We start from the raw sequence: 13,296 nt of genomic DNA on the forward strand, positions 1-13,296 counted from the left end.
GTTGCAAACCCCGTGTTCTCCCATCTGATACCCATAATTCTGTTCTTGTTACCCCTCGCTCCTTGAAGGACATATCCATACAGACACAGGACCTCCAATTCAGCTCTGAGGTTGTGAAATCGCCCAGTGTCATGGTAGCATCGCCATCCCCCCCTTCCAACTGTGCAACACGCCGTCAAACTATCGTTTCAAGGGGCGAAACCACCAGCTACACAACCGGGAGGCCGGAAAGGACAGTAGTAGTACTCCCGTGAAGACTTCTTCTGTCCCTCCAGCCAGACAACACCAGAGTCTTCCTCTAACCGCAAAGTCTCGAAGAATTCCACCTTCACCAACTGGAAGAACCTCTTTATGGTGTCGCACGTGATACCTTAGCACGGCCGGCCTCCATGTCGCCGGTGCACACCAACAACTGTTTTTCAGCGTTGGACTCCAGACAGACCACACAAGCAAGTCGACGTTTCTGTGGACCCCATGGAGCAGGATCCTCCTGCTTCTCTGCTCTGGAGTCGCGACTTTTCCTCAGCTGTCACTCGGCGACCGCTGAGGTGACACCCTTACATCTCTTCGTGACTCTCCTCCAATGGAACTTTCGCGGCCTTCGGTTTCACATAGTGGATTTATGGCTGCTTTTAGCATCACATTGTCCCCTTGTACTGTGCCTTCAGGAAACGAAATTGTGCCCTCACAAGTGCTTTGAGCTTCCACACTTCTTACCAATTCGTTTTGACATTCCCCTGAGGTCGGCATTCCATCTCATGGGGGCGTCACGCTGCTCATACGGGATGACATTCGTAGTCAACCCATCTCGCTGAGTACCAATCTTCAAGCTGTGGCAGTTCACATTTTCCTTCCCTGCCTGACATTTTCCCTCTAAACTATAAATGTCCCTCCATCATTCGCTGTCACTTTGGCATAGTTCCTTCAGCTTATTGGGCATCTACCTCCCCATTTTTGCTACTCGGTGAGTTAAATGCACATCATCCCCTTTGGGGTTCTCCCAGGACCTGTCAGAGGTGCCCTCTTGGCTGACCTTCTTAACCAACTTAACCCCTTCTGCCTTAACACTGGAGCACCCACTTTCCTTTCTGACTCCTTGCACACCTATACCCATTTGAGCCTATTCTCGTGCACTGCCCAGCTCGCCCATCGTCTTCAGTGGCCCATTCTTTCCGACACCTACGCGAGCAACCATTGCCCGTGTGCTATCTGTTTTGTGACTCCCCATTCATGTGCACACCCAGATGGCAGCGTCCTAAGGCTTACTGGCAGCTTTACTCCTCCCTGGCAATCTTCGAAGAATAAGATTTCCCCAGTTGTGATGACCAGGTGGAATATCTCACAAACATTATCCTTACTGCTGCAGAACATTCCATTCCCCACACTCCCTCTTTACCACGTCATGTCCCAGTCCCTTCGTGGACTGAGGCATGCCGCAATGCAATTCGCTTACAGAGACGTTCTCTTCGCGTTTTTAACAGTCATCCTACGATGGCAAACTGCATTTATTATAAACAGATGCGTGCAAAGTGTTGCCGCATTCTTCGCTATAGCAAAAGAGCTAACTGGATTTCATTCACTATTTCTTTTAACCGTTCCACCCCTTCCTTTGTCATGTGGTCCAACCTCAGACGGCTCTCTGGGACCAAGGTCCATTCCCCAATTTACGACCTGACAGTAGCTGTCATTGTCATGAAGGACCCTATTGCTATCTCCAACACCTTGGGCCAACATTTTGCAGAAGTTTCGAGCTGTTCCCACTATTACCCTGCCTTCCTCCATCGGAAACGAACAGAGGAGGCTCGGGCGATACCCTTCGCTTCTCCGAATCGTGAGTGCTACACTGCCACTTTTACTATAAGGGAGCTAGATTACGCTCTTAGTTCATCATGATTCTCCGCTCCAGGGCCAGACGCCGTGCAATCAATGTTGCAGTACCTTTCTGTTGCGGGCAAGCACTTTCTGCTAAACACAAACTACCGCATCTGGGCAGAGGGCACATTTCCCAGACGCTGGCATGAAGCCACTGTCATACCTATATGTATGTCCGGTAAGGACAAAAACCTTCCTTCTGGCTACCGCCCCATGTCTCTTAACAGCTGCGTTTGCAAGGTGATGGAACGTATGATTCATGCACGGCTGGTGTGGTGGCTCGAGTCTCGCAATTTACTGACGAATACACAGTGTGGATTTCGAGCGCGGCATTCTGCAGTTGACCATCATGTTACTTTGTCCACCCATGTCAAGAATGGTTTACTGCGGAAATCAGTCTGTGGCTGTGTTTTTCGATTTGGAGAAGGCCTAAGACACCTGCTGGAGAACTGTTGTCCTTCATCTTGTTTACACGTGGGTCTTTGCTCTGTTTCCTTCAGATATTTTTAAAAGACCGAGTTTTCAAGGTGCATGTGGGTTTTGCCTTGTCGGACACGTTTATCCAGGAAAACGGTGTGCCTCAGGATTTCATCCTGAGTGTCGTCGTCCGTGCATCGTCATTGACCCTATAATGGCCTGTCTCCCGCCGGGCATCTCCGGCTCCCTTTTTGTTGAAAATTTTGCCATCTATTGGAGAAGCCATCGGACTTCTCACTGAGCGGCGTCTTCAGCGATGTCTTGATAGTCTTCACTCCTGGAGGATCGACAATGGCCTTCGCATTTCCACTGAAAATACCGTCCGTATGAATTGTTTATCCCACCATCTTTACATCTTCGGCCTGTTGCTCTTCCGTTCGTTAAATCTACGAAATTGCTGGGGTTCATGCTCGATAGGAAACTCCCTTGGTCCTCCCATGTGTCTTACCTGGCAGCCCACTGTACTCGGTTCTTCAGTGTCATACGTGTCCTCCATGGTACTTCCTGAGAATCACCCTCCTCCGTTTGTACTGGTCCCTTGTCCGTTCGAATCTCTACTGTGGGTGCTTTGTGTGTCTGCACGTCCATCCCTCTTACGCCATCTCTACACTATCCACCACTGTGGCATCCGTTTGGCCACTGGTGCCTTTTACACTAGCAGAGTTTGTATGCTGAAGCTGCTAAACTACCACTGTCCTACCGCCATGACTTTCTCCTCAGCAGGTATGCATGCTGTTTGTCTGCCATGCGTGGCCGCCCCATCCTATGCCTCATTCTTTGACGATTCCTTTGATCCGCAGTATGGGGCTCGTCTTCTCCGTTACATCTTGGAGTCCATTTTCGGCACTTCGTATGGCGGCTTAACTTCACACTACCTGCAACTTTCAAAATGGTTCTAATGGCTCTGAGCACTATGGGACTTAACAGCTGAGGTCATCAGTCACCTAGAACTTAAGAACTTCTTAAACATAACTAACCTAAGGATATCGCACACATCCATGTCCGAGGCAGGATTCGAACCTGCGACCGTAGCGGTCGCGCGGTTCCAGATTGAAGCGCCTAGAACCACTCGGCCACCACGGCCGGCCCTGCAACTTTCCCAGCAGGTGGGAACCCCTCACCACCTTGGCTTTGTAAAGTCGCCTGTGTTAACTTTAGCCTTCATTCGCTTCCTAAGGACACTAGTCCAGTCTCGGTGCATCGCATTCAGTTTCACGACCTTCACATTGAACTTCGCGATTGTAGCTTTGTATACACTGATGGCTCTGACTGACAGTGGGGTCTTGTGTGCCTTCGTCATTGGCACCTGTGGCTTTCGATATCGGCTTCTGGCAAACTGCTCTATTTACAGCCGAGCTCTTCGTCCTGTATGAGGCAAAGGAGTACATCCAGCGACACAGCCTTTTCAACTGTGTTCTCTACTCACTCACTCAGCGGCCTTCAGCCCCCCTGCAGGTCCAGGGGTTAGAATAGGCCCGAGGTATTCATGCCTGCCGTAAGAGGCGACTAAAAGGAGTTCCAACCGTTTCGGCCTTCCATGTGATGGTCCCCCTTGGGGTTTGACCTCCAGTTTTCAAAATTCTACAGAAGTAAGAGCCTTTTGGGGAAGGATGCCTTATGTGGTGTATCACTGGTCCTCAGTGCACTAAGACCTTGGCACTCAGCATTGTAAATGCGTTGTAACCATACCCACTATTCCTCAAATTGGGCCTAAACGCCTGATGGGTTGCACAAGTAACGCCCATAGTGCGTCCCCATCTGCACCTACGATCATGGACTTTCAATGGCACCCGAAATCCAGCATGGTAGCCAGCCCATTGTGGTGGGGTCGTCACGTACCCTCTAGGTTGTAGCCCCCTGACAACACAGGGATCGTACTGCCGATACCTGAGCTGCACGCTCCCCATGTCGGCCAAGGACTAGATGCCCGTCTCCTTGCGGCATCAGGACTCCTGGCAACGGTCATCCTGCTGAGGCTGGGTGGCACCCGTGGGGAGCCCCCCCAGGGGGTCCACAACTCTTTTGTGGATACGTGCGTAGCGAGCACGGGACCCCGAGCTAATGTGGCCTTCCTTCCTTCCGGGCTGCATACCTTCCCTTTCCGCATCCTTCCCCATCCCTATCTTCGCCCCTCCTCCCCTCAGCTCTGGCTCTTTCCTTCCCTTTCTCCCCATCTGGGAGTATGGTTTGTGCCTACATCCGGAGACGGACGCTCGTAAATGTACTGCATTCTTCGCCTTCCTTGCTTTTATGTCTTCTTCCTTCCTTTGTCCTTCTCTTTTCCTTACCTCTTCTCTTTCCCTTTTCTCCGCTGCGGCGTTTGAGACCTCTCTTCTTTCCTTTCCCTTTCTCTTTCTCTTTCTTCCTCCCTGTGCGTGTCTGAAGGCCGACCCACGCCTTTTGTGCGTAGCCGGTGACGGGGTAACGCGTAATTCCCCGCCCCGGGTAGACAGGTAGGACACGTACGTACCCCCTGGTAATGGCCAGGCCCAGGGAGGGGTGATTACCCGAGCTGATACCTTCCGAAAATGCCGATTGGTCCCTTCGTCCGTTTGTCGGGAAGTGTGACCTGAGGTGTGAACAATCACCTAAGGCGGGAGTGCCCTCCGAGAGGGCCCCCACAAGGGAGGAGCGCGCCATCGGAGACGCCGGTAATCATGGGGGATTCTTCCGCAATGGTTTCCTCACCTTCCACTATGTCTGCTCACAAACGTAAGTATACTGAGTCTCAGCCACAGACGATTCTTCCATCGTTGCCACAGTTCCTTGTTGTTTCTCGGACTGATGAAGGTCACGACTTCTCCACAGTCAACCCTTTCATTATTCAGAAAGGTGTCGACGCAATTGCAGGTCCTGTAAAGTCTTGTTCCAGATTACGGAATGGCACCCTGTTGTTAGAAACACACAGTGCCCTCCAGGCACAAAAATTACTGCGTACTTCTCTGCTCCACACCTTCCCTGTCCGGGTGGAACCGCACCGTACCTTAAATTCCTCGCGTGGAGTCGTTTATACACGCTCCCTCGATGGATTGTCTGACGAAGAAATTCAGCACTATCTGTCTGACCAGGGCGTAACGGCAGTTCATAGAGTAATGAAACGGGTTGACACAAACATCATTCCAACCCGCACTGTCTTCTTGACATTTGACAAAGTTCAACTCCCATCGAAAATCAAAGCAGGCTATGAGATAATTTCCGTTCGCCCTTACGTCCCAAACCCTACGCGTTGCTATCGATGTCAGCGGTTCAATCACACCAGCCAGTCCTGTTCCAATCCGGCCAAATGTGTTACGTGTGGCAAGGATGCCCATGAGGGTGCTTGTCCACCTCCATCCCCTCGCTGCATCAACTGTATGGGTGACCACGCTGCTTCCTCTCGAGATTGCCCCGTTTTTAAGGACGAAAAGCTCATCCAGGAAATAAGAGTGAAGGAAAAGGTGTCGACCTTTGCTGCTCGAAAATTATTCGCCAGTCGCAAGCCCACCGTGCCTCAGACAGGAAAATACAGCACTGTCCTTGCTTCTCCTCGGCCAACAAAGGAGGCGGCCACGCAGACTTGCGACCTCACCTTTAGTGCCACGGTCGTCAGATCGGCCAGCGCAAAGATCGCTCGTTCAACCTCACCACTTTCGCCTGCCCACTCTATGGCTCACCCTTCGTCGAGTTCTGCTAAATCTCGAGCCCAAAAGTCGGACGCCAAGTCTTCGAAAAAAGAGCATACTCGTGAAGAGTTTTTACGTACCACAACTTCACAACCATCGGTTCCTCCTTCATCTAAACATCATTCTTCCAAGAAGGCTACAAAGAAACCCAGTTCCTCTCCTTCTCCACCAAGGCGTGTCCCATCTACAGCACCACCTGGCGGAAATCGCCCTCGGCCGTCTTCTGTGTCGCCGAGGCGCACTGCTGGTGGCCGGTCAACCGGCCGATCGCTGGTGGCAGGGGCTGCTCCTGACCAACCTATGGATCAGGATCTTCTGCCTTCGGCAGAATGCCATTCCATGCTGTCGGTTGCTAGCTCCGAGAAGTCTTTGAGTTGACAGCAACTTTGGTCACATTCCTCCATTTTCTGTTCACCCCATGTCCATTATCCACTGGAATATCCGCGGCATTCGAGCCAATCGGGATGAATTGTCGGTCCTCTTACGATCCTACTCGCCGGTCATCTTCTGTCTTCAGGAAACAAAGCTGCGTCCCCATGACCGCTTTGTTCTCCCTCACTTTCAGTCCGTCCGATATGACCTCCCCTCTGTTGAAGGCACTCCAGCCCATGGAGGACTCATGATTCTTCTCCATGATACTCTCCATTATCACCCAATCCCCTTAAACAGTTCCTTCCAAGCTGTCGCCGTCCGTCTTTCCCTTTCTGGATACACGTTCTCTCTTTGTACTGTATACATTCCATCATCCACACCAATGGCACGAGCTGATCTCCTTCATCTTCTTGGTCAGCTTCCACCCCCCTATTTGCTGGTTGGGGACTTCAATGCCCACCACCCTTTTTGGGGATCTCCACATCCTTGTCCACGTGGCTCTCTATTGCTAGACGTCTTCCACCAAGCGGATCTCGTTTGCCTCAACACTGGGGTCCCCACATTTTTGTCTGCCTCCACGACTAATTTATCTCATTTGGACCTTGCGGTCGGTACTGTTCCGCTAGCTCGGCGCTTCGAATGGTTCGCCCTTGATGATACACACTCGAGTGACCACTTTCCATGTGTCCTTAGACTGCAGCCTCCACTGCCATATATGCGCTCGCGATGCTGGAAATTTGCCCAAGCCGATTGGACACTTTTTTCGTCTTTAGCGACATTCGATGACCGTCGCTTTCCCAGCGTCGACGATGAGGTCACACATATTACCGACGTTATTCTTACAGCTGCGGAACGTTCAATACCACGCACCTCCGAATTGCCCCGGCGCCCCCCAGTTCCTTGGTGGAACGAGGCATGCCGTGACGCACTACGTGAGCGGCGACGTGCTCTTCGCATTTTCCGTCACCATCCTACTTTGACCAATTGTATCCGCTATAAGCAGCTCCGTGCGCGATGCCGTCGCGTCATCCGCGATAGCAAGAAGGCAGGCTGGAAATTCTTTATTAGCTCATTTAACACCTTCACTCCCTCCTCGGAAGTTTGGAGTCGGCTTCGACGGTTCTCAGGCGCGCCTAGTTCCTCCCCGGTCTCTGGGCTCACTGTCGCGCATGATACCTTAGTTGACCCCGTCGCAATTTCTAACTCATTGGGTCAGCACTTTGCTGAGATTTCGGGCTCTTCAAATTGCCCTCCAGCGTTTCTCCCGAAGAAACGTGCAGCAGAAGTGCGACATCTTGCTTTCTCCTCTCAAAATCACGAAAGCTACAATACTGTTTTCTCCATGCGGGAACTCCAACATGCCCTCTCTTCCTCTCGCTCCTCCGCCCCAGGACCGGATGGTATCCATGTCCAAATGTTGCTGCATTTATCAACCCATAGTCTGCGTTACCTCCTTCGCCTTTCTAATCGAATTTGGACCGACAGTACCTTTCCCAGACGGTGGCGGGAAGCTATTGTCGTTCCCGTTCCGAAACCTGGAAAGGACAAACATCTCCCCTCTAGCTATCGCCCCATTTCTCTCACGAGTAGTGTCTGTAAGGTTTTGGAGCGTATGGTGAATTACCGTTTAGCTTGGTGGCTGGAATCCCGCAGTCTTTTAACACCAGCCCAATGCGGATTTCGGAAGCATCGTTCTGCAGTTGACCATCTTGTTGCTCTCTCCACTTACATCATGAACGGTTTTCTCCGGAGGCTCCAAACGGTAGCAATATTTTTTGATCTGGAGAGAGCATACGATACCTGTTGGAGGACAGGCATCCTCCGCACACTGTTCTCTTGGGGCTTTCGAGGCCGGCTGCCCCTTTTTCTTCGCGAATTTATGGCAGAGCGCACTTTTAGGGTGCGGGTGAACACTACTCTCTCCCGTACTTTCTCCCAAGAAAACGGGGTACCCCAGGGATCCGTGCTGAGTGTTGTACTGTTTGCCATCGCCATAAATCCCATTATGGATTGTCTCCCTCCTGATGTCTCGGGCTCCCTCTTTGTGGACGATTTTGCGATCTACTACAGCTCTCAACGGACCAGCCATCTTGAACGACGTCTTCAAGGATGTCTCGATCGCCTCCACTCGTGGAGCATCGAAACTGGCTTCCGTTTCTCACCCAGTAAGACCGTTTGTGTCAATTTTTGGCGACGTAAGGAGTTTCTTCCGCCCTCCTTACATCTAGGTCCTGTCAACCTTCCGTTTTCAGACGTCGCTAAATTCTTGGGTCTTATGTTTGACAGAAAACTATGCTGGTCCTCCAACGTTTCCTATCTTTCGGCTCGCTGTCTGCGATCGCTTAACACCCTCCGTGTCCTGAGTGGTACCTCCTGGGGAGCGGACCGAGTGGTCCTTCTCCGCCTCTATCGCGCCTTAGTGCGCTCGAAATTGGATTATGGAAGCATAGTCTACTCCTCTGCTCGGCCGTCTATTCTTCGGCGTCTCGACTCTATCCACCACCGTGGATTACGTTTAGTGTCTGGAGCTTTTTACACTAGCCCTGTGGAAAGCCTTTATGCTGAGACTGCTGAACCTCCGCTGTCCAATCGGCGAGCAGTCCTCCTGAGTCGTTATGCAAGCCATCTGTCTTCCATGCCTGCTAATCCAGCCCATGACCTTTTTTCGACGCCTCCTTTGATGTAGGGTATGCAGGCCGCTCCTCCTCCCTACTACCCCCGGGAGTCCGCTTCCGTCAACTGCTCCATTCTCTTTCCTTCCGCTTTCCTAAAACCTTCTTGACAACTTGGGGTACAGCACCGCCTTGGCTCCGTCCCCGGATCTGCCTGCTCCGTGACCTTTGTCAATTTCCCAAGGATGGTACCCCTACACTTGTTTATCGTCGGGCATTTGCTGCTCTATGTGCACAAATGACGGACGCCACATTTATTTACACCGACGGCTCGAAAACATCGTTAGGTGTAGGGAGTGCCTATATTGTTGGCGACACCCCAAATCGCTTTCGGCTTCCCGACCAGTGTTCGGTTTATACTGCGGAACTTTACGCTGTTTCCAGGCTGTCCACTACATCCGCCGCCATCAGCGGATACAGTACGTTATCTGCTCAGATTCTCTCAGCTCTCTCCTCAGTCTCCAAGCTCTTTACCCTGTGCACCCTCTGGTCCACCGGATTCAGGACTGTCTGCGCTTGCTCCACCTGGAGGGCGTCTCGGTGGCGTTCCTCTGGCTCCCGGGACACGCTGGTATCTGGGAATGAGGCGGCCGATACAGCGGCCAAGGCTGCAGTCTCTCTTCCTCGGCCAGCTATTCAGTCGCTTCCCTTCACCGATCTACGGAGCGGTTTATGTCGCCAAGTTGCTCATTTATGGCATGCGCATTGGTCGGCACTTCCCCGTAATAAATTGCGGGAAGTGAAAGCCCTTCCTTGCGCTTGGACCTCTTCCTCCCGAACGCGTCATCGGGAGGAGGTAATTTTAGCTAGACTCCGGATAGGGCACTGTCGTTTTAGCCATCGACATCTTTTAAGCGGCGATCCTCCCCCACTCTGTCCCCACTGCTCTCAGCTGTGGACGGTAAGACACCTTTTAATTGAATGCCCCTATTTTAATCCGTTACGCTCCCGTCTACAGCTATCGCCTGATCTATCGTCGATTTTAGCAGATGACACGCGCTCAGCCGACCGCGTTCTCCAGTTTTAGTGACAGTGAAATGACGTCAGTCATTTGAAGCTTTTTTTAGGGACAACCACCCCCTTTCTGAAGTGGATTTTTAAGCATTCTTCTATTTTTAGTTTCTCCAATTTTCTGACTTTATTCCCATTGCTGCTGGTTTTCAATTTCGGTTTTTTACTGTCTTAAGTCACGGGCTGGGTGCTAATGACCATAGAAGTTTTGCGCCCTAAAACCACAAAAAAAAAAAACCGTGGGGAGAGCCCCTGGTCATAGTGGGTGGTATCGGGGCGGACGTTTCGCAGATGAAACGTCAACATGTATCAGGTCGCTCTGCGGCCGAGTGTTTTAAAAAGAAAGGTACTGTCTCTGGTTCTGGTTCTCCTGCCCTTTCCCCCTTGGCCACTCCCTGGGAGGAAGGACAGGCCCGCCGGCTTGGGGCGAAGTACTTCCCCCGCTATTTAGTCTGTTCTAGGACCGATGGGGGGACGTTCGCCACCTCCAAGCCCATGTTCTTTGTCCAGCACATCGAGGACATCTTCGGGGAAATCGAGGCTCTCAGTAAAATGCGTTCGAGGTCCGTTCTTATGAAGACCACCTCCGCCTCGGCGGCGCTCCAGGCGTGCGACCGACTAGGGGACATCCCAGTGTCCATTGTCCTGCATCTGGCACTGAATAGGACGCAGGGGGTTATTTTTCATCGGGACCTCCTGCTGAAATCTGATGAGGAGCTCAGGGGCAACCTGGAGCGCCGAGGCGTGCATTTCGTCCGGCGAGTCCAGCGCGGCCCCAAAGACCGTCGCATCGACACTGGGGCCTTTATCCTCGCCTTCGAGGGGGACGTTCTCCCGGAGAAGGTAAAGGTGACGTGCTACTGGTGCGACGTGCGACCTTGCGTCCCGCCTCCTATGTGCTGCTTTCTGTGTTTGCGCTTTGGGCACATGTCGTCACGGTGTGAGGCTGAGCCCCTTTGTGGCGATTGTGGACGTCTTCTTCGTGAGGAACATACATGCACCCCACCACCTCGGTGCGTCAATTGTCCTGGCATCCACTCGCCTAGATCTTTAGACTGCCCCGCGTATCAGATGGAGAAGAAGATTCAAGAATTAAAAACTTTGGATCGTCTCACTTATTCTGAGGCCAGGAAGAAGTATGACCGCCTCCATCCCGTGACGTTGATAACTTCGTTTGCCTCAGTCATGTCCACTCCTTCCACAGTATCCTCACCCCTATCCTGTCCCCCCTCCATCTCCTCCCCCCATCCCGGGTCTATGCCTCCGCCTCCCAAATCCCTCCCTTCCAAATCCTCTTCCCTCGCGGCCCCTGCCCCCTCTGCCCCAGGGGCCACCCTTCCTCCTCCTCCCCCTCCGCCGCCTGAGAAGCGATCCTCTTCTCAGGCGTCCATCGGGGAAACGTTCCGGACCCCGGCTTCCGAGGTCCGGCGTTCCAAAACGGACCCCGCGCGTGAGGACCTTCTTTGGGTCCAGCCCACCATCCCCGTGCCTCATCGGACTTCCAAGAAGGCCACCAAGAAGAAATCTTTATCCCCCTCTCCACACCGGCGCGTTTCGTCTGGCGCTCCATCCGTGAGTCGCTGCTCCCGGCCGTCCTCAGTTTCGCCGGGACGCTCTGCTGCCAGGCGCTCAGCTGGCCTCTTGTCGGCGAATGATGCTGCCCCTCCTACGCAACCCGGGAAAGCGGCCGCAGCTGGCGACGACTCGGTGGAACAGGATCCGCCTCCCGCCGGTTGTAGCGTTGTTCCCTCGAAACCTGGCCCTCTGCGGCCGTCGAGGTGACCAGCTCTTCACCTGTTTCGTTCCCCCTTTTTCTGACTAGCGATGGCTTTGTTACATTGGAACATTCCATCTAATCGGGAGGAATTAAAACTGCTCCTCCGCCTGCACTGTCCGCTCGTCCTTGGTCTCCAGGAAACCAAGTTGCGCCCAACTGACCGTATTGCTTTTACCCACTATACCTCGGAGCAGTCTGACCTCACCCCTGTGGACGGTATTCCAGCTCATGGTGGGGTCATGTTGCTCGTTCGGGACGATGTCTGTTACCATCCCATCCCATTGACCACCCCACTCCAAGCAATAGCTGTCCGTATTACTCTCTCTGCCTTTACTTTTTCTGTTTGTACCGTCTACACTCCATCGTCATCCACAGTTAGTCGAGCTTACATGATGCACCTGATTGTTCAGCTTCCTCCGCCGTTTTTATTGTTTGGCGACTTCAATGCCCATCATCCCCTTTGGGGCTCTCCTGCATCCTGTCAGAGAGGCTCCCTCTTGGCGGATGTCTTCAACCATCTCAATCTTATCTGCCTCAATACTGGCGCCCCGACTTTCCTCTCGGACTTTACTCATACCTACTCCCACTTGGACCTCTCGATCTGTTCTACCACTCTTGCCTGTCGGTTCGAGTGGTATGTCCTTTCTGAAACCTATTCGAGCGACCACTTCCCCTGTGTCGTTCGTCTCCTGCACCACACCCCATCCCCACGTCCTTCGAGCTGGAACATACCGAAAGCTGACATTTCCGGACCACGATTTTCTCAGTTGTGACAGTCAGGTCGAATACCTCACGGCTGTTATCATCAATGCTGCCGAACGTTCCATTCCTCGTACTACCTCTTCTTCACGTCGCGTTTCCGTCTCCTGGTGGAATGAGGCTTGTAGAGACGCTATCCGTGCTCGACGACGTGCTTTACGCACCTTTCGCCGCCATCCTACGTTGGCGAATTGTATTGGATACTACTCCGAGCGCAATGCCGTAGAGTCATCAAAGACAGCAAAAAAGCTTGTTGGGCCTCACATGAATACTGCTGGTACAAAGCCGGTGTAATACAATACGGAGAGAATCGACTTCAGTTCTAGGGAGGTGCACGTCTTGTGTGAGCTATCGACTCTATACTGCGCGTCATCGTGCGTGCCTCCCATTGGCTTTGTGGAGGGAATAGCACGCAAGGCTGAAGGCTTGCATATCAGTGATACTGCTTAACACGCCACACAGTTCAGGACTAGCGTCGCCAGTCGTTTTATTATAATAAAATCCTAAAATCACTCGATCTTACAGAAGATTTACCCATATCGATAACGAGCCTTCAGTCTAGACGTTCAGTTCATAAAAAGTTGTCCACGGAGCACGCACACTGCCACACGAAGAAAGCTCGCCGAAGAGACACTGGATAGAAATCCTCAAAAACAGGAGAGGGAGCGCGCAGTACAACATAACACCACTTGAT

Source organism: Schistocerca cancellata, chromosome 4 (genome assembly GCF_023864275.1).
Source record: "Schistocerca cancellata isolate TAMUIC-IGC-003103 chromosome 4, iqSchCanc2.1, whole genome shotgun sequence".
Classification (NCBI taxonomy): domain Eukaryota; kingdom Metazoa; phylum Arthropoda; class Insecta; order Orthoptera; family Acrididae; genus Schistocerca; species Schistocerca cancellata.